Genomic DNA, 19,925 nt, shown 5'->3' with positions numbered 1-19,925 from the left:
ACTGAAACAGAAGTCTTACGTGTAATGCACTTGGAAATTTTCTATTCTGTTTTCTTTTATTCTGTCACTGGAAACCAATGCTCGTTTTGACACAATAGTCAGTGGGTCTTGACTTCCAGTTTTAAAAGCATTGTACCAGAAGTTTTCATGGGAGAAGAGGAGGAAACATAGGGTCCTGGTGCTGGGTAAGGGAAGAAATAGAGATATGGCCCCCAAACATGACTCAGGGAGCCTCAAAGATGAACTTTTTACATTTTTCTAGGGCCTGATTCTTTGAGGAGGAAGAAAAAAGAGCAAAAATCCCAAATTCACCTAAATGAGTGAGGATGGGCCACTGAGCAGTAGCCTCCAGGCTTGATTCTCAGAGGTCCTGATCTAAACCCCATACCATTAACATAAAGTCTGGATGGGCGTGGTGTAATCACCACCACAACAAAAAATAAAACCCCTACCTTTACTGAGCCCTTCTTATACATCAGACATTGCACAAAACACTTTATATAAGTGATGGGACAAAAATTAAGCTTGAGTTCTCCCTGATTTTCCTTTCTTCCTGCTCACTAAGAAGAGTTCTGGCTTTGCCTGTTCAGTTTGTTTTCCTGCCCCATCAGAAGAAGAACTGGACAGAAGCAGAGGGACTGGAAGAACACTGGTTAGGGCTGGAGAAAAGCTTTGTAGGGAGCTTGGGAGAAAGAAGGGGAGGCTAATGCTGTGGGGTATAAAGGGCTTGGATATGAGGGGGAAAAGGCTGTTAAGAAGAATTGCAAGGGCCTCTGTATGATGTTTGAGAAATGCAAGTATTGAATATAAGTTAACTTGAAGTTACTTTTTGGTGACTCTGCTGGATTTCTCAGACTATAACATCATCCTGACACTGGCCCAGGTGGGTCATGGACTTAATAGGGTTACATAAGCACTATCTTATTTAATCTGCATTACAAACCCATGAGGTGGTGCTGTTTTTTGGTTTTGGGTTTTTTTTTTTTTTCAGACTAGAAAAGGAGGCTGGTATAGGCTAAGTAACATTAAACTCATATAGCTAATAAGTTTGGGAATATACTCCCCAAGTTGATCTATAGGTAGAATACGATCTCCATCAAAATCCTAGCTGGATTTTTTTGCAGAAATTGAAAAGATAATCCTGAAAATCATATGGAAATGCAAGGGATCCAGAATAGCCAAAATAACTGTGAAAAAGAATAAAGTTGGTAGACTCATACTTCTGAATTTCCAAACTTTTTATGAAGCTACAGTAATCAAAACAGTGTGGTGCTGGTGTAAGAACAGACATCTAGATCAGTGGAACAGAATTAAGAGTCCAGAAATAAACTAATATTTGTGGTCAGTTGAGATTTGACAAAGGGGTCAAGACAATTCGTTGGGGGAAAGAATAGACTATATTTAAATAACTTTTAAAATTCTAGATCAGTTTTAGATATACAGAATTCTTGTGAGAATAGTCTTTTCAACAAATGGTTCTGGAACAACTGGATATCCATGGGCAAAGAATGAATTTGGATCCCTACCTTACATAAAAATTAACTTCAAGTGAATCATAGACCTAAATGTAAGAACTAAAACTATAAAACTCTTAGAAAACTCAGGTGTAAATCTTTATGACCTTGGGTTAGACAACAGTTTCTCAGATGTGACACCAAAAGCACAAATGATAAAAGAGAAGATAGATAAGTTGGACTTCATCAAAGTTAAAATTTTTTTCTCCGTCAAAGACTACCATAAAGAAAATGAAATATCTAGAGACAGGGAGATGTATTTGTAAAACATATAACTGACAAAGGCTTTGTATCCAGAATATATAAAGAACCCCTACAAGTAAAAAATAAAAAGACAAATAATTTAATTAAAAAATTAATAAAGGATTTGAATTGTCTAATTCTCCAAGGAAGGTACACAAATGGCCAATACGTTCATGGAAAGATACTCAACATCATTAGTCATTAGGGTAATGCAAATCAAAACCTAAATGAGATACTACATCACACCTAGTAGGATGGCTAGAATCTAAAACACAGACAATAAGATTGTTGGTGAGGATGTGAAGAAATCAGAGCTCTCACACATCACTGATGGAAATGTGAAATGGTACAGCTCTTTGGAAAACAGTTTGACAGTTTTTCAAAATGTTAAACATAGAGTTACCTTATGACCCAGCAATTCCACTCCTTGGTATCCACCCAAGAGACATGAAAGCATATATCCACACAAAAACTTGTACTCAAATGGTCATGGAAACACTATTTGTAACAGCCAAAAATGAAAATAATGTGTTCATCAGCTGATGTATGGATAAACAAAATGTGGTTATAGCTACACAATGGAATATTATTTAGGCATAAAAAGGAATGAAGTACTGATATACTCTACAACGTGGGCAAACCTTAAGAACATTATGTTGAATGAAGGAAGCCAGACACAAAAGGCCACATACTGCATGATTCCATTTATACGAAGTGTCCAGAAGAGGCAAATCTACAGAGACAGAGAGAAGATTAATGTTTGCCCAGGACTGCGGGGAGGTGTAGGCAAATGAGGAATGACTGCTGGTGGGCACAAGGGTTCTTTCTGGGGTGATAAAAATGTTCCAACATGAGGTTATGGATCACACACTTCTACAAATAGACTAAAATCCATTGACTTGTACACTGTAAGTGGGTTAACTTTAGGGCATATAAATTATACCATAATAATAAATTGTTTTTTAAAAAGTGATTGAGATGAGAAAAATTGGAGGCAGCAAGTACAGACAAGTCTTCTAAGTTTTTCTTGTTTTTTAACTTGCCAGTATATAACTGCATTTGCTGTACCAAAGAGGAGGGTTCTCCAGATGGCGTAGAGGTTAGGGGTGTCACTGTACTTACATCTCTGTGTCCTCAAATAGATGTTTTGCCCAGTTCTCTGATTTTATCCTCACTGTTAGAATCCACCCCAGAGCATACAATGCAAGGAGCTGCATCTCACTTAAGCTTATTCGTCATTTCTCCTTTGCTTTATCTTTCTCCTCACAATATCCTGGTCCCACAAGGTAGACTGAAAAAGAATCAGACTCCGTTCATCTAATGAGAGAAATACATACCCGTGTATAGGAAGCAAGCAAGGCCATGGAGCCTTTGGGGAAACAGCAGGGAGGTGCCCAGGGGCATTTTCTGCAGAGAGAAGAAAAGCATCAACAAGCCTTTGCCAGAAATGCCTGGAACTTAAAGCGCTCTCCTCAGCCCAAGGTCAGGCTCTGTGCGGACATTGACAGTGACCCGGGTTGCTGCTGCCTTGATCCAAAGCACGTGGCTTTCTCTCTTCTGAAAGTCACCTCTGCCAATTCCTCCTGCCTGGGGAGTCAGACCCCACAGCACAAGTGTAAGTCCTCAGAGTGGCAACTGGCAGCAGTTCCAGGAACAAAGTAACGGCGTCCCCAACGATCAGAGGGATTGATTTCCTGAGCCCAGGAGAGGGATCCCGTGACCAGACACCCTGCCCCACAGCGGAAAGGAGAGCCGCGGAGTGGCATCATTGAGGAGGCCAGAACCTCTCTGCCCACTGCCACAAGGAGCTGGAAAGTCCTGGCTTTTATCTTCCTCTTGGAATCATGGAAAAGTACAAACCACAGAATCATGAACCATAGGGGGAGAAGGTACCTCCAAGGTCATTCTTATCCAGGGCCCAGATACCCCCATAAATGAATGTTCTCTTCTTACCAGCCCTCCTCGCCTTGGCTTGAGTACAGCCACTGATGGGACTCTCACTCCGTCCCAGAAAGGCAGCTGATTCTTGGTAGGGCGGCACTCAGGGCAGTGACTGCCGTTGTCAGGTCCAGCTCCGTTTCCTGTCACTTCCAGCCCCTCCTGGTGCTTTGAGACCACAAGGCAGTTCCAGCTCTTTCTCCAAGTCTCGGGGTCTTTGAGAACGCTCTCGTGTCTTTCTTCCCCGTTGTCTTCATGTCTGCTGCAGGCTCGTACCTTTAGCTGCACTCACCCTCCCACCCACACCCCTGAGGCCAGGGGGCAATAAAGACAAGTCTGGGCCTGGCTCCTCTGAGCTTCTCTGTCCACTGTGCTCTCAGACACTGCATCCACCACGCACCACCGGACCTCCCTAGCTTTGTCTTCTGGTTCTAGCTCCTGACCGCCGCTTGAACCCGACCAGACTTGCCCGCCCCCTGCCCCATCCCCCTGGCCACTCTGAGTTATCCAAGCTTCAGACATCGTATTGACCCATCAAAAGAGCTTGAGGCCTACTACCCTAAACAGATCATCCCTAATTGCTCCGCTATTTCCTCATAGGATTTGGTTTCAAGCCCCATCATTACCCTCATTTCCCCTCACCTGGACAGGCTACTTCTGGTCAATATTCATTCGTTCGCTCAGCCACTCAGCATCATGGTTGAGAACCCAGGATTTGAGATCAGATGATGCAGACTCCGCCACTAACTAGCTATGAGACTTTAGAGAAGTGTCTTAATCTCTCTGAGCACCTCATCTGTAGAACTAGGAATAATAATAGTACCCACCTCGTAGCTTTATCATGATAAAAATAAACGAAATAATCTCTAAAGCACTTAGCACAGAGGCTCCAACATTCACTGCAAGTATTCGATACATGTTCTTTACTATTTTATTTTAAAATGATCATTCACTTATACATCATGTGTTTACTGTGCCCCGTGGCAGGCACTGGGATATAAATACCCCTCTTAAAGAGAGGGCCCCCCTTCAATCCAGGATGTACAAGCTCACACTGCCAGCCAGGGAGCAGAGCGCGGAGGCCCAGGGTCATGGTACGAAGGCAGAGAATAGACACTGAGCTCTGCTTGCTGCCCAGGGTGGGTGACAAGAGCACCTGCTACCTTTCCAGATCTCTCTGAGTACCACGGCAACTCCCTGCGTAAGGTGGTACCACAGGGAAGCGGGGTGGGGGGGGATGCTGGAGGGCGAGGTGAGAAATCCCCAGAGAAATACCCTCCCCTGCTTCTTCTTTGGCAGAAAGCGGCCATGCCTCTGCCATGCAGGAGGGCGATGTCCCCTGGGGAGGCCTTGCTGAATCTGCCTGGGATGGTTCCGGAAGTAGGAAGGGTGGCCGGGGGTGGGGAGGCGGCAGGAATGTTCTGGCCTGCTGCTCGTCCAGGCGAGTGTCCCGAGAGGAGGGCCTCTGGACATCAAAGATTCCTTTTGTCCCCTTCCGAGTGGCAGGGCAAACCGGCCACTGGCGATGACTCAGGCCTGGCCCTGACGTCACCCACACCCGGCCACTGGCCTCCCTCTGCAGCCAGGAAACTGGCTGGGGAGTGGCACTCGCAGGCTGCAGCAAATCTCAAAATAAGGAGGCAACTGCCTCTCTCCTCCTCCTCTCCATCGCCCCACAGCACACCTTTTTTTTCTTTTCTGCTGCTGCTTTTTTTTTGAAGCCTCACGGAAGGTTTTACTTATAGATCAACTTTCAAAATGTAGGAAGTCAGAATGGGTGACATCATCAGAAAGATATGTGGAGCTGATCTCGACCAGAAGTGAAGAACCCAGAGCAAGAAGGCGGTTATAACTCCTGAGTCCAGGCAGTTGGCAGCGTCTGGGTTTCAGAGGAGCCAGCGCCTCCGAGTAAGTGAAGGCCACCCCCAGACCCCCTCACTCAGCACCCTTCACTGTGGGGCGCCATCTTGTTCCCTGACACCTGTGTCTGGCAGGCCCCAGCCCGGAGGGGGGGATGAGGGCTGCATCTGGGAGACCCTCCGAATACGGCACCAAAGGGATCTCTCTGATCTTTTTCTTCTCCACAGGACCAGACAAGAATGTGTTTCCTCTCAGAAGAAAAAAAAAAAAATATATATATATATATATATATATATATATATACAGACACACACACATATATATATATCTGTGTGTGTGTGTATCTGTGTACACACACACACACACACACACACACACACACACACACACACACACACACACACACACACTAAGGCTGAATTCTGGGGAAAATGGCCCACGTCGTGCCTTCCACCCCGTCACTGCTCTTGTTTTGTTTCCTCTTCCTCCTTCTGCCCTAGTGCTCTGTTTTGGACAGCCAGAATGTTTGTTCAGTTCTGAACTATTTGCTTCCTGGATCTTATACCAAGTAATCCGACACAAAAATAAACACTGTTCTAGGCAAATACTTGCCCTATGCCGTCAAATGGTATTTTCGCACCTAACCTGTTAAAAGATGGCAGCTCTGGTAAGAAAACGACCACAACCAGCTGCCTTTACCCAGCATGTTTCTGGTTGCCTGTGGTTGTTCTGGTGTGTACACCTCCACTGTCTCACTGCCCCGTTTACAGAGAGCTTATTTTCATTTCTACGTGTGCCATCGCATCTGGGATGATATTAAGCACAAAGACAGATTATATTGTATCTTTGGTGTCTGTTTTAATTTCACCTAAAGAAATCTTAAGTTTTTGCATAGCCTATAATTTTACAAGCTCTGGAAGTTTCTACCCAAGAGAGTTAAATTCCCGAGAGAAAAGTTTTAACGTGTACATAAGAACTGCAGAGCACACAGAGATAGAAATCATACCCAGTTCTGGCTTCCAAAGTCATCTCCTGAGTCATTATCTAGTCTTTGTACAGCTTACTTAGCAGAGGAGAATTGTTCTTTATAAATTCAGTTTTATAATGATGGGGTGGGAGGGTATTTTAAAATGTATCTTATGTTATGAATGCAATAGGGAAGCTCGTTGCTTACTGAAAAAGAGTGGCAGATTCCTTTATAAACTGAAAACACTCTTTGGAAATGAACCACGGCACACCAATATATCTGTTTTGTAGGTCTTACATTTTACTTTTTGTTTTATTTTCGTATATCAGGTTGTCTTGAAGTGAGGCTCTGCTAAACCACTCTTCTTCTGGCTGTAAGAGCTGAATGCTGTGACCATTAATTTGGTGAGTGTCATTTGTCCCTAATGGCTGCTTAGTTTACTAAATCTATTCTTTTGCTTTGCAGTAAGGTTTAAGGAAAGGGGAGAAGGCACAGGGACTTCTGCACACAATGATAACAGCTGTATCAAAGAGGGTAATAGGAATAGTTAAGATAGGCTAATTGCTGTAATAGACCGAAAAATGTAAAATGACTCAAACATAATAGTTTATTTCTTGGTCTTGTAACAGTAGAGGTTAGTGGGGCAACTCTCTTTCATGCATTCATTCAGAGACATGGGTTGAGAGAGGCTCCACCTTCTGCAGTATGTGGTTTCCAAGGTCACCTGGGACTGTTTCCACTTCCCAGTGGAGGAAGAAAAAAAGAGTGTGAAAAGGTGCACATGGAGACTTTCATGGCCCCTGCCTAGAAGTGGTGCACAACACTTCTACTCATACTCTATTGGCTAAAATGCCAGTCACATGACCACATCAGACTGCAAAGAGGTCTGGGAAATGTAGTCCCTGGGGTGGGGAGCAGCCACTTGCCAGTGACAGCTCAGGAGAACTTCTGGAGAAAAGAGGTAGTCCTCTCTGGCAGAGCATAATAAGGAACTTAGAGATGCTCAAGGATAGGACAGCAGAATGAAGCAGCGGGAGAAATAAACAGTGATCAGGTATTTAGAATTCTCTAACAGACACTCTTAGGTAAAGAGTGGGCAAGGAGCAGTGGGTGAGATTTTTCAAGATGCCTCGGTCCATTCTGACCCTAAGCATTTACATGAGCACCATCAGGCCACCAGTGGCCAGTGAACCACGAAGGACATTCTTCCCCCCTTTTCCCCCCCACAAGGTCCTCTTAGTCTAGGACCATTCTGGCTCAGTTTCCTGGTCCTGGGTCTAGTCATGGTTGTTCGAATTGTCCAACAGAATTCTGTTCCACCAGTGGTCACTAGGAAAGCTCATGGTTTCTTTAACTCATGGTTCTGTCTGCTCTTGGGGGTGTTGGGAAGCTACCCTCCTCCAGATCTTGGCATGCTTTTTAATATTGGGAGGTAGTGGAGGGAATTCCTGACAAGATGGGATCTTCAACTCAAGTTATTAGAGAAACATGTAAAAGCAGAAATGGCTCTGGCTGGGGAGATTAATGCTCCCCAAAGGATTTGATATATAATTCTAGCTTTTTCTTTTCAGGAAAAGTTGCAAAACATTTACTGAAATAATGAGTGGTAAGGTTATAAGCCCTGTCTGAAGAGCCCTGAACTAATTTGATATTTTATGTAGCCTTTCACCACTGTTGGTCTTAGTGCAATATCCCCCTCACTGGTAAATATCAGAAACCATATGGTGGTGCCTTTATGATGTTCCCAAGGCATCATAAAGACCTCCAATAAAAATAGACTATATGTGCTCACTTCAACAACACACACACTGTAAAAATGGACTCCAGTCCTTGCCTGAGCTGCCTGGTACCTACTTCTCTAGTTTTGTTGTCAATATCTGACTGGACAGTCCGGTTTCTGATTATATTTTACCCCTAGACTTGACATTTCTGGCAGTCACACCCACACCCTGAAGAATATACATTGTCCATTGTGCGGGAAGACCAGCTACTGGCTGGTTTAACACAGCTCTCAGGCTCTCATGCAGCCTAATGTCTGGCCTCATCTCCTATTACTGCTGCCTTGCCTCCGCCCAGCCCCCTCACATCTGGAGAAGGCTAAGGAGGAGTGGAATAGAAAAACGAGTTACGTATTGCAAAAGTGCTTCAACTTTTGAAAGTCCATTTTCTTGGTTTGGTGGGTCCCAGAAGTGTCTACTGAGCAGAGAGAGCTGGCTGGGCTAGCGGAGTAAACTAAAGATAAGACCAGCTTGAACGGGAGAGTACAGTGCCTGTAACAAGGGAGCAGCCAGGAGGAGTAAGTTGAGAACAAGTACCAGGTTTCAAAAGCTGGAGCCAAGTGGGGACGATCTGTTGCTGCATGTACAAGCCTAAAGGAGTCTGCTAGGAAGGGCAGGGCCAAAGGCCATGGTCAAGGAGGAAAAGGAGTCAGGGTCCATTCACTGGGGAGACTCTTTAGTCATCGCTTGTTAATTTCAACTGCCATGTGATAATGACTCCTCAAAGCACTAAGTATGCAGGAATTGACAAACAACCTGCTGATTTTTAATGTCTAGCTGCCTAGCATGGCAGAGAGAGGAGTGCGGCCGCCAAATCAAAATTTCACTGCCGCCAACACGAACCCTCCACAGGGAACTGGTACAGCACACTGGGTGACACCACGGACCCACCAGCAAGGCAGGGGTAACAAATACACACTTTGTAAATATTTTGATCTTTGACATTTTCAAAAAAGCGTCAAAGTAGACATTATGGGGAAAGTTAGACTTTCTTGAGCTTCCTTAACTTATAATTTTATATTTTATTTTATTAAAAAATATTTTTGTTGAAGTATAATTAATTTACAGTGTTGGGTTAGTTTCTGGTGTATAGAAAAGTGATTCAGTTTTATCTATATAAAAATTTTTTTTTTTTCCGTTCTTAATTCCATAGGAGGGGTAGAATTCAAATCTGGGGTCATAGTCTTTTAGGAGCTTAGGTCATCCCTGTTGATTTGTCATACGCAGATGTGGTCTGGGCACAACTGGCTGACGTAGGCAGTGCCTGGACCAGTTGGTTATTTTTAACCCCAGAGGTTTTATACTTTTCATGGCACAGAAGTACAAGCTCCCCTCTTGCTCTGGGTCAGCATTATGAATGTCCTGTTACTCCCTTTGGAGGATTTTGCAATCAGGCCACGTCACAGACACCAAAGCTAAGAATTCACGGTAATGGGGCTTCGTAATTTCTCATGCTGAAATCCCCTGACTTCTTGTCAAGAACGCAGTTGGAAAACACCACACTGAAGACTTCAGGGTTTTGTTTTTAACTCAAGCCTCTGGTTTTCATCAGAACTTTACAGCTTCCTCCCGCTTCCGAAATGGTATTTTTAAAAAATGTAAAACTGAGATTCTCTCAGAATAAGTAAGGTAATATATGTGAAATGGTTTGGGCAACTTAGGAAAATGTGTGGCAAGTCAAGATGTTGATGAAAACAAGTACCATAGTTATGGTCAGCATTGGCATTTGGCTTTTGATATTGCTATTAATATTGTAAGTATCATCGTTTTTATTTATTTCTTGTTTTGGTCTCTCTAAATTGACTTTCATCTGAAATCCTTAGCACCACTTCCTTTATATATAAATATATATATATATATGTTATTTATTTATGTTTGGCTGTGTTGGGTCTTCGTTGCTGCACGCGGGCTTTCTCTAGTTGCGGTCAGCGGGGGCTACTCTTCGTTGCAATGTGTGGGCTTCTCATTGCGGTGGCTTCTCTTGTTGCGGAGCACGGGCTCTAGGCGCGCGGGATTCAGTAGTTGTGGCACGCGGGCTCAGCAACTGTGGCTCACAGGCTCTAGAGCGCAGTCTCAGTAATTGTGGCGCACGGGCTTAGTTGCTCCACGGCATGTGGGATCTTCCCAGACCAGGGACCAAACCCATGTCCCTGCACTGGCAGGCAGATTCGGATTCTTAACCACTGCACCACCAGGGAAGTCCCCACACCACTTCCTAACTAGCCAAAGCATGTGGTGTAAAAATTTCAAGGACATTTGAAAAGCTTTGACTCTAGGCCAGAGGCCTAACCGCGAAGCTTCTAATCTTATTCAGAGACATTTGACCTGGGACTCACTAAGATCCATGAGGGAGGGTAGATTTGAGCCATCTCTCTGCCAAAAAAAAGATGCTTCCTGGCATTCGATGGGGCTCCCAGTGCATTGGCCAGAGGAGATTTTGAAAGCACTCCACAGAAGCACTGGCCCTGGGTGGCATCTCCCAAGCCGGAATAGAGCTCATCATCTGTCCAGAAGCCCCTAAGCAGAGTGCAGTCTCTCTGCTTGGTGTTCTGGGTAGGGGCCAGTGGGATTACACACAGAGGCAACAAGCACGAGATCAACCCAAGAGCAGTAAAGATGTTGTGGAAACTGAATTCCCTTCCACATTCCAGTTCCTATAGTCTGTTATCTTCAAATGCAGCAGGAAAGTAGTATCTAGTGAAAAGGACTTTCTCATTGACCCAAATTCCTTGGCACCGACTATATCAAGGTACTTTGCAAAAGAGAATGTAGCTTAAAATTCACCCCAGCACCGGACTCAGTCTATCTGTCTTCCAAGTCCTCTTGCAGCAGCGAGGCCATGGCTGGGCTGGGCTCCTAAGAGGCCTCTCTTCCCTCTCTTTTCACTCTACATGAGGCAAATTCCTTTTCTTTACTTTTAAAAAATTTTAAAAAGACCCATAACATAGTCACTATACAAAATCTAAATCTGGAAAATACAGAAAAATATCAAGAAGCAACCAACAATCTCTAGTAATCCAAAAACCAAGCAACAATTCAATATTAATATGTCAATGTATTTCTTTTCAATTTTTCATATATATTCTTTTCTTCTTTTAAACATTACTGAAATGGTATTTTATATGCTTTTTTTCACCCCACTTAACGTTATGTTGTAAACATTTTTTCAAGTCACTAAATGATTTTGAAAATTTGATTTTTTTTTTTTTTCGGTACACAGGCCTCTCACTGTTGTGGCCTCTCCCGTTGCGGAGCACAGGCTCCGGACGCGCAGGCTCAGCGGCCATGGTTCATGGGCCCAGCTGCTCCACAGCATGTGGGATCTTCCCAGACCGGGGCACGAACCCGTGTCCCCTGCCTTGGCAGGCAGACTCTCAACCACTGCGCCACCAGGGAAGCCTGAAAATTTCATTTTTAATGGCTGTGTTTCCATTGCATGGATATATCTTAATTTATCCATTCTTTTTTTATGTACATTTTTATTGCCTCTAGTGTTCTGCTATTATAAACACAAAAACATTCTTGTAGATAAATCTTGGTGGACACCTTAGGCAAAATTCCGAGAATTGAATCAGTAGGTCAAATGACCTATTTTTAAAGTTCCTAATGCATATTGATAAATTAGCCTCTAAAAAATTACCAATGTCAATTTCAAAACCTAAGTCCCCTTCAGTTTCTCATATTAAAATGCATGCTCCTAGGCCCCAGTGGCATCAAAAGCTCCGAGGAGGCGGCCTAGGGATATGCATTTTAATATACCCTCCCAATCCTTATGCACCTTAAGGCCTGAGAATTATTGTTAATGCTGCATTCAATTCAATAAACATTCATTTTCAGCAACACTTATTAGACAGAAAATAGATAACCCTACCTAAGCTAATATATCTAAACCAGAATTTAACTTAAAGGCTCTTTTTGGCTTCTGAATTTTAATTTCTCCTTAATCGTGGTTTGGTATAGTTGAAAGATTATCAGCTAGGGAGTTAGGAAACCTTACTGTAAATATGAGGTAACTGAGCCCCAGAATGGTTAATTTACTCACTTATGGTTGTTACCCAGAGATTTAGTGGCAAAGGTAGAACTAGAACTTGAATAAACAAAGGGCCCAGATCCACCCAACCTCTGGGTAGTGTTACCAAGTCCAAGCTCAGTAGTAGTAGCAGTAGCTCGCCACACGACAGGCCAGTAAATCGAGAGACGAGGTGCTGGGGCAAAGGGATAGTGACTTTATTCAGAAAGCCAGCAGACTGAGAAGATGGTGGACTAGTGTCCCAAACAACCAGCCTACCAGAGTTAGAATTCAGGCATCTTTTATACTAAAAGGGGAGGAGATGTGGCTAGTTGTTGCAAACTTCTTGGTGCCGCAATCCTTTGGTCCTGCAGCTGTCCACGTAGGTCTGGTCACAATGTTCCCATAAACCTCCAACAAGACAAATGTTATTCTCTGTTCTGCAACTTTTTATCTCTATGTGAATGGAGAAATGTTATACCTTTAAAGGTCAGAGCCTTGAGAATGGGCTATCACATATATTTCAGGCTATCGGCAACATTGTTTTACAAAAGGTGCAGAGCCAGCATGACTAAGCACAGGCCACAGAGCACAAAGGTTAGAGCTAAAGGAATAGATCCACTATGGAGTCAGGTTTGTTCTTCTCTGTTACAATAGTGGAGACAAGGCGTCGAGAGAAGACTGACTCCTGAAGTGAGCACCTGCTTCCACCAGGGAATTTTTATCTGCCTTCTGATAGGCAGGGCATACCTCAGGACATGTGTGGGCAGCCCAGACCCTGCAAGGGTCACCTCATGAGACCACTCTGGGCCCTGAACCCTGAGGTGGTAACACTTAGACCAAGGAGGACATAGGATAGCCACACGGATCCAGACCATGAGGGCTGAGTAGGAGGTCGGGTCCAGAATCAGAAGCCAAGAGAACAGAGCAGGGGCAGGCAAGGGCAAGACTCATACTGTGGCAAAAGTTAGGTCGCAGCAGCGTGAGTTGAAAAGACCAAGCCAGAGCTGGGGGGAGCTGCCGTGCATTCAGCCTGGAGGATGGAGTCTCATTACCCAACTTCACAGTCAGGCAATGTACTGCCCCAGTCTGCGCCTGCCTCATTATATCCGAAAGGTGCTGTGGGCTGGGCTGCCTTCTGACAGCGGATAAGTAGGGGCACCTGGGTGAACGAGGACAATGGGCCACAGAAGAGGTACCCAAGAATGGAAACTTGGAAAATTCTCTGTTACACCAGAGAACATAGTGAACAAACAAAAACCAAATTTGACGATTCTCACCACCTTCTGAGAGGAAGTGTGACTATCCACCCTGTCTGTATAACTCTGCTCAAAGCCATCAGACCATACCCACTGGTCACCTGATGGTATCTGGCTGCCCTTCCACTCGTTTTATCAATACTACGTCAACTTCTGGAGGGCCACTATCGTATCATTTGACTTTTGGGTTCAGCCTCCACAGTCTGCTCAGCCCCCAACAGTCCCCAGTTCACGGGCAGGTTCTATATATCACCATTTAGGTTCTTCCATGCCCAGGTTCACGTCCACGTCCTGTGAATGCACCAGGTAAAGCACAAGAGACAAAAGCCAAAGGAGAAGCTTCGTTCACTGCACCCATCCTGCACACAGAAGCGTGAAGGAATTTGCCTAGGATCACAGAGCTTCCCTGCCTCTGTGCGTGATCTCCGTGATCTCTTGGCTGTCCCCATGCAGGATCACTGCCCTCCTGATTCTTGGCCTCCTGGTCCAAACCTGTGGAGCCAAGGTCATGACGGGTATGGATTCTGGGAAGGTCCACAGCCTCCCTTGAATCCGGGGTACAGCAGATGGAAGGTGACTTTCCAGACATGGCTGGGCCAACTAGAGTCATCACAATGACGTTGGCCCTTCGCAAAGCCCATTTCCCTGGTGTCCTGAACAACTTCCCTGGCTGAGACACCTTCTGCTATGCACACGGAATTCTAATTGCTGGCAGGACCTGGATCCCTAGGCTAGGAAGATCCATGGTGTGGGGACAGCAGTGCCTCCAGATCTAACTCCCAGGAGGTGGAAGTCAGAGTTCCATGACATCCAGACAAAGTGTCCACATGCTGCTGGAGAGTCTTGAGTGGTCAACAGAGTAGGAGGTCCAAGGGTAAGAAGTGTTCAGTGTGGCCTGTGACATCTGACAAGTGCCACTGGTGGTCCCATCCTTACCTGTCTGTGCTAACTCCATGTCCCCCCCACCCCGGCCAGCCGGAACAAACACACATCCTGCTAATAAGTTACCAACTTTAGGAATAAGAAGCACTTATACAGTCTCTGGCCAAAGCTGCAGGAGGACGCCAGCCCAGGCAAAGTCCGTCACTGCCCCTTGACTGTCATATCATGGCCTTCATATTACTCCATGGGAGCGAGTATCACTGATCTCAAGTCTGCCTGCTGGGCCAAGAGGTACTGCCTCAAAGAAGCCCAGCATTCCCAGATGGCAATGTCCCACTACTGCCGTCAAGAGGAACCGGACAAACCTGAAACCTCACCCCATATCAAGAGCCCCATTTTCCATCATTGCAATGCCAGGCAGCCCACATTGCTGGCATCGAAATGCCAGACAGTCCACCATCAAAAGGAGCTCCTGTGCCTCTGTCAGGATGGCTAAAATAAAACATACTGATGTTACCAAATGCTGGCGAGGATGTAGAGAGACCGGATTGCACATGCACTGCCGGTGGGAGTATAAATGGTTCAGCCACTCTGGAAAACAGTTTGATCGTTTTTAATAAAGTTACACATACACTTCCCATACATTCCCACTCCTGGGTATTTATGGACGAGAAATGAAAACTTAGGTTCACACAAAAACCTGTACATGAATATTCATAGCAGTTTTATTTGTTATGGCTTAAAACTGGACACCTATCAAGTGTCCTTCAGTGGATAACAAACTGTGGTACCTCCATACCATGGACTGCTATTCAGCAGCAAAAAGGCACATCTTCCCATCCAACATGAATGGATCATAAGGGCATTCTGCTGGGTGAAAGAAAGTCAGTTCCAAAGGGTTACAGACTGCAGGATTGCACTTACATAACACTCTTAAAGGGACAAAATTACAGTGTTGGAGAACAGATCAGTGCCAGGGGTTAGGGCTGGAAGGTGGAAGGTGGAAGGTGTGACTATGGTGGAAGGTGTGACTATGGTGGGGTAGTGCAGGGGTTTCTTTGTGGTGATGGAATATCTTGATTGTGTTGATGGCTTCTCTAATCTCCACATGTGATAAAATTTCATGGAGCTCTAGACACACAGACACACACACACAGAGAATGCATGTAAAAACTGGTGAAATCTGAAGTAGTAGTCTGTACCTGAGTTAACTGTGTCGTACCAATATTACTTTCTTGGTTTAGAGAATGTACTACAGCAGTATAAGATAATACCATTCTGGGAAGACAGATGACATCATACAGTTACTGTACTATTTTTGCAACTTCTTGTGAATCTTCAACTCTTTCCCCAAAAATTATTAAAAGCAACTTTTTAAAAGTTTTATTTTAGGTTTAAAAAAAGGGGGAGGTTGTTCCTCACCCCAAGGAAGGGGGATTCAGCCACTCCACTGGCTTCTCTTTCATGAGCAACTCCTATTGTTTACTTTGCCGCTTTCTAATTTATGGTTAGGCGTCTACGGCGGCATCCTGGTGGCTTTGGCCTCACCCTCTGCTTCTCAGAGTTAATCAGAGTCAGCCCATCTCAGACCCAATCACAGCTCGTCTTCCAGCACTGAGTGTGAATATTCTCCCCTCCTCCACCCTGAGACTGTAACTTCAAAGACTCAGATCTAAGAAATGGTCTCATGGTGAAAAATCTAGGACAAATCATCATTCTCACCCTTGCACGGTAATTTCTTTTCTGGAATGGCTCTTTGTCTTCCCTGCTCTTCATACCGATTATTCTCTTCACCTTCACCAAATGGCCCCTCCTCACCTTCACCAAAGGGCCCCTCCTCTAATGGAAGGAGATTAACCCTTCTCTGCCCCCTCTCAATCTCATTCCGCTGAGGGCTTTCTCTCACCAGCTCTGCTCTCTCCGGGCCCCATGCCGCAGCTGAACGCTCCAATGTGAGACGGCTGCCTTCCCTTTGAAGCATTTAGGCCTCTGTCAAACACCTTTTTGCCAGACTTGGCCCTGGGAAGACAGTTTTGAAATTAAACTTATCGTGAGCCCCCTGGGTTTGCAGTATGGAATTGCACAAGGCCCTGGGCATTTAGGTCGAGGGGTACCCGCTGTGCTCACTACCTTCAGGACCTCATCCTAGTGAAATTCTAGCATTATTTATTCCCTTGTTTTGTGGAGGGGTCCCCAGCACCACCTAAGATTGAGGCTGTGCGTATGGGGCTGATGTCTATGCGGCATCCTGTCCGGATATGACAAGACACACACACACAAGCCACTGTCCCCCAGGACTGGCCTCAGTCCCTAATTTCCTGCCATGCCTTATTCATTAGGGGCAGCCATCTCAAGAGACCATGGTGAGAGGGACATAGGTGTGTGTGTCTGAGGCCTGGTTGTGAGCTGTCATCAGGTTGCTGTGCCAGAAAGGGGACTATTCGAATTGTTGATCTTCAGTGGGCGTTGGTGAATCTCCTAGTTTTGCACCTTCTGGTTTCAAAACCATACTGAACAACAGAAAATGAAACCTGCAACTTATTTTTAGCTGCTTATGCTAACTCATGAGATTTTTCTTTGCAAACCAAATAGGATAAAAGCCTACTTCAGCCGGCTGAACTTAATCTGATTGACTTAATATAGCAATCAAGCCTATCACGTCGGATACTTCTCAAATAACACTTGGTCCCAGGTGATATGTTGCTTAATATTTACTATTTTGCTAAAAATTATATTTTAAAAAAATTAAGTATTCTATAACATCTTCTTCTGAGAGGAACTGGGCAAGAAGTTATAAACCCTCTATACTGGAATCTATTCATTAGTTCACTTATTCTATAACCATTTGTCAGGCACCTATTTAGGTGAAAAGTGGATTTTTTTTTTTTAATTGAGCCAGTGTGTTGAATCATAAAGAGCAGAATACTAGGAATTGAGGAATACGGCTTTTATCCTGGTCGCTGAGGTCTTCAGATATCACACTCTCTCTGAATCTGATGTTCTCCTCCCTCAGAGAAAGGGTTCAGGGGCTTCCCTGGTGGCGCAGTGGTTAAGAATCCACCTGCCAACGCAGGGGACACGGGTTCGAGCACTGGTCCGGGAAGAAGATCCCACACGCCGCGGAGCAACTAAGCCCGTGCGCCACAACTACTGAGCCTGTGCTCTAGAGCGTGCAAGCCACAACTACTGAAGCCCACGCGCCTAGAGCCCGGGCTCTGCAACAAGAGAAGCCACCACAATGAGAAGCCCGCGCACCGCAACGAAGAGTAGCCCCCGCTCACCGCAACTAGAGGAAGCCTGCGCGCAGCAATGAAGACCCAACGCAGCCAAAAATAAATAAATAAATAAATGAAATTTATTTCTAAAAAGAAAAAGAAAGAAGGGGTTCAGATGACACCATCTGAAGTGCCTTGCCTATCCTATAACACTGTGAAATGGGCTATGCCATTGAGAGCCCGAGGAGACGTTGAGGCACATTTTGGAGGCAGTGGTGTGGTCGTCGAGCCACCCTTATTTCTGTGTCCCCTTTCCCTGTTCTAGGAGGGACAGATGTAAACAAAGCCTGTGGTCTGCTGGCCAGACAACTTGTCCCCCCACCCCACCCCCCGACTTGGTAAACAAGTGATTAAGAGCTTGAAAGACTTCCATAGGTATTTTTAGTCTCCAGATCCGTTCCTTAACTCATGGAACAAGTTCTCTAATTTTAGGAAGTGGTTTCAAAGGACAAAGCTGAAGATTCCACTGGTAGTGGTGGGAGCAGAGAAAGGACCCCTAATCTGGTGTTGGTTAATCAAGATCCTACCCATATAAGCCCCTCCATTGCACCTGGCAATGCTCTAGGTGCTGTGGGAGATACAGAGATCTCACAGGATGCCAGCCAGAGACGTGAGTAAAGGCAGGTAATTCAACACGACAAAAACATATTGTGCTTTTGTCTTTAGTCCAAAGGAAGTGGAGATTCACTGAGGTTTGTTAGGCTGCTCTGGTGAGAAGAGGTTCATGGTTGTGACCTTTCCGAACTACAAATTCATTCATCCGAGAGAAGAGAAAGCAAATGAATTTGTTCCCAGGTTGTCTTGGAATATCTGCTGCCCAGGATGAAGAAAGATATGAGGAGAGGATTATGTTCTCACATGGGGTAGATTTTACCCATCTGTAAGAATTCTTCCTTCTCCACTTTCATTGACGTCACCACCTTCCCCCTTCAACCTAGTTGCCTGATAATCTCTCTAGAAAGAAGAAACTCAGCCTTCTTGCTGAATGTCTTTTGCCAGTTCAGGATCTAGAAGACCCTGCTGTTTCATTTGCTCTCCATCTGGGGAGTGGCAAACAGTGATGGCTGCAAATGAACGTGTGACTAGAGATGCAGGAATGCTCTTGATCTCCGTGGGCACGCAAGGTCTTTATTAGTGCCACATTTCCAATGCACTGCAAAGTGAAAGCAGGGGCTATTCTGCTGCTAAAGCTGAGGTAGTGACATCGAAAATGGTGGTGAGCCATGCTGAGGATGTTCCCATGGGAGAGTCTGAGCTGAATTAGCTTGGGGTGGGATGTTGTCTACCACAGTCTCCCGGGCAACCCTAAGTCACATACCACTTTTTCTCGGTTGAAAACCACATGGTTCACATTTCTCTTCTCCCTCCAACTCTTTCCTCGAGGGTAACCTCAGTTTGGTCCCCAAGGCTTGCTGCCCGGCCCTTGCCGTCAAGTGTGTACTGCTTGCCCTCATCTTACACAAGTGCTAATGGATGGAAGTGAGAAACCTCCTGTCTAAGAATTGGAGCAGGCTTCCTGGAGCTCAAACTCCTCACCCATGATCATTCACCCAAGCCTTTGTTCTACTGCCTCAGGACCACCGAGAGAGATAATCCTCCTCTCATATTCTGAGCAGGGTGGAGCTGATGGAGTTGATTTGAAAGCCCCCTTTGCAAGCCATCTGGCTGGCATTTAAAATTACTGCCAATGAGCGAGACAGTCATCTGGTCACCTAGCCAGGAGGCAGGAGACTTGGAGTCCAGCTCTTGGCCTAACCAACCTAGAAAGCAAGCAAGCGGGGCTGGATTGTTTAGAATCACAAACCTTCAGAGCTGGAAGGGATCTTAAATGGGGGCAGAATGTACAGATGTTCACATAGAGAGGCCATCATTAAAATGATGCATTTGAAACACTAAGCTTGGAAAATCTCTTACTCAAAAGTTAGGCTTTTCAAAAGTCCATTTTTAAAATATGTTGGGGAAGGAACTCATCATATGGACTTAAGTTGTCTGTTCAGGACAGAAACACTATTTGTGAGTAGAAACCAGGTCAGTCTTTTTCTTTTTTAATTTATTTTTTTAACATCTTTATTGGAGTATAATTGCTTTACAATGGTGTGTTAGTTTCTGCTTTATAACAAAGTGAATCAGCTACACATATACATATATCCCCATATCTCCTCCCTCTTGTATCTCCCTCCCTCCCACCCTCCCTATCTCA

General features: G+C 45.0%; 1 protein-coding gene across 1 annotated transcript in view; it reads left to right on the top strand.

Moving 5' to 3' along the window:
* The first annotated feature begins 5,482 nt into the window (after positions 1-5,482).
* ZBTB38 (zinc finger and BTB domain containing 38) overlaps positions 5,483-19,925 on the top strand; it is a 75,983-nt gene continuing 61,540 nt past the window's right edge. Inside the window, exons 1-2 of the mRNA XM_060149728.1 lie at positions 5,483-5,603; positions 6,852-6,926. The gene's annotated coding sequence lies outside the window, so the exon portion shown is untranslated. The remainder of the gene's footprint in view (positions 5,604-6,851; positions 6,927-19,925) is intronic.

The sequence above is a fragment of the Lagenorhynchus albirostris genome, chromosome 5 (genome assembly GCF_949774975.1).
Source record: "Lagenorhynchus albirostris chromosome 5, mLagAlb1.1, whole genome shotgun sequence".
NCBI classification, from domain to species: Eukaryota; Metazoa; Chordata; class Mammalia; order Artiodactyla; family Delphinidae; genus Lagenorhynchus; species Lagenorhynchus albirostris.
Note: the sequence above shows the minus strand (reverse complement) of the source record. Positions and strands in the feature narration are given on the sequence as shown.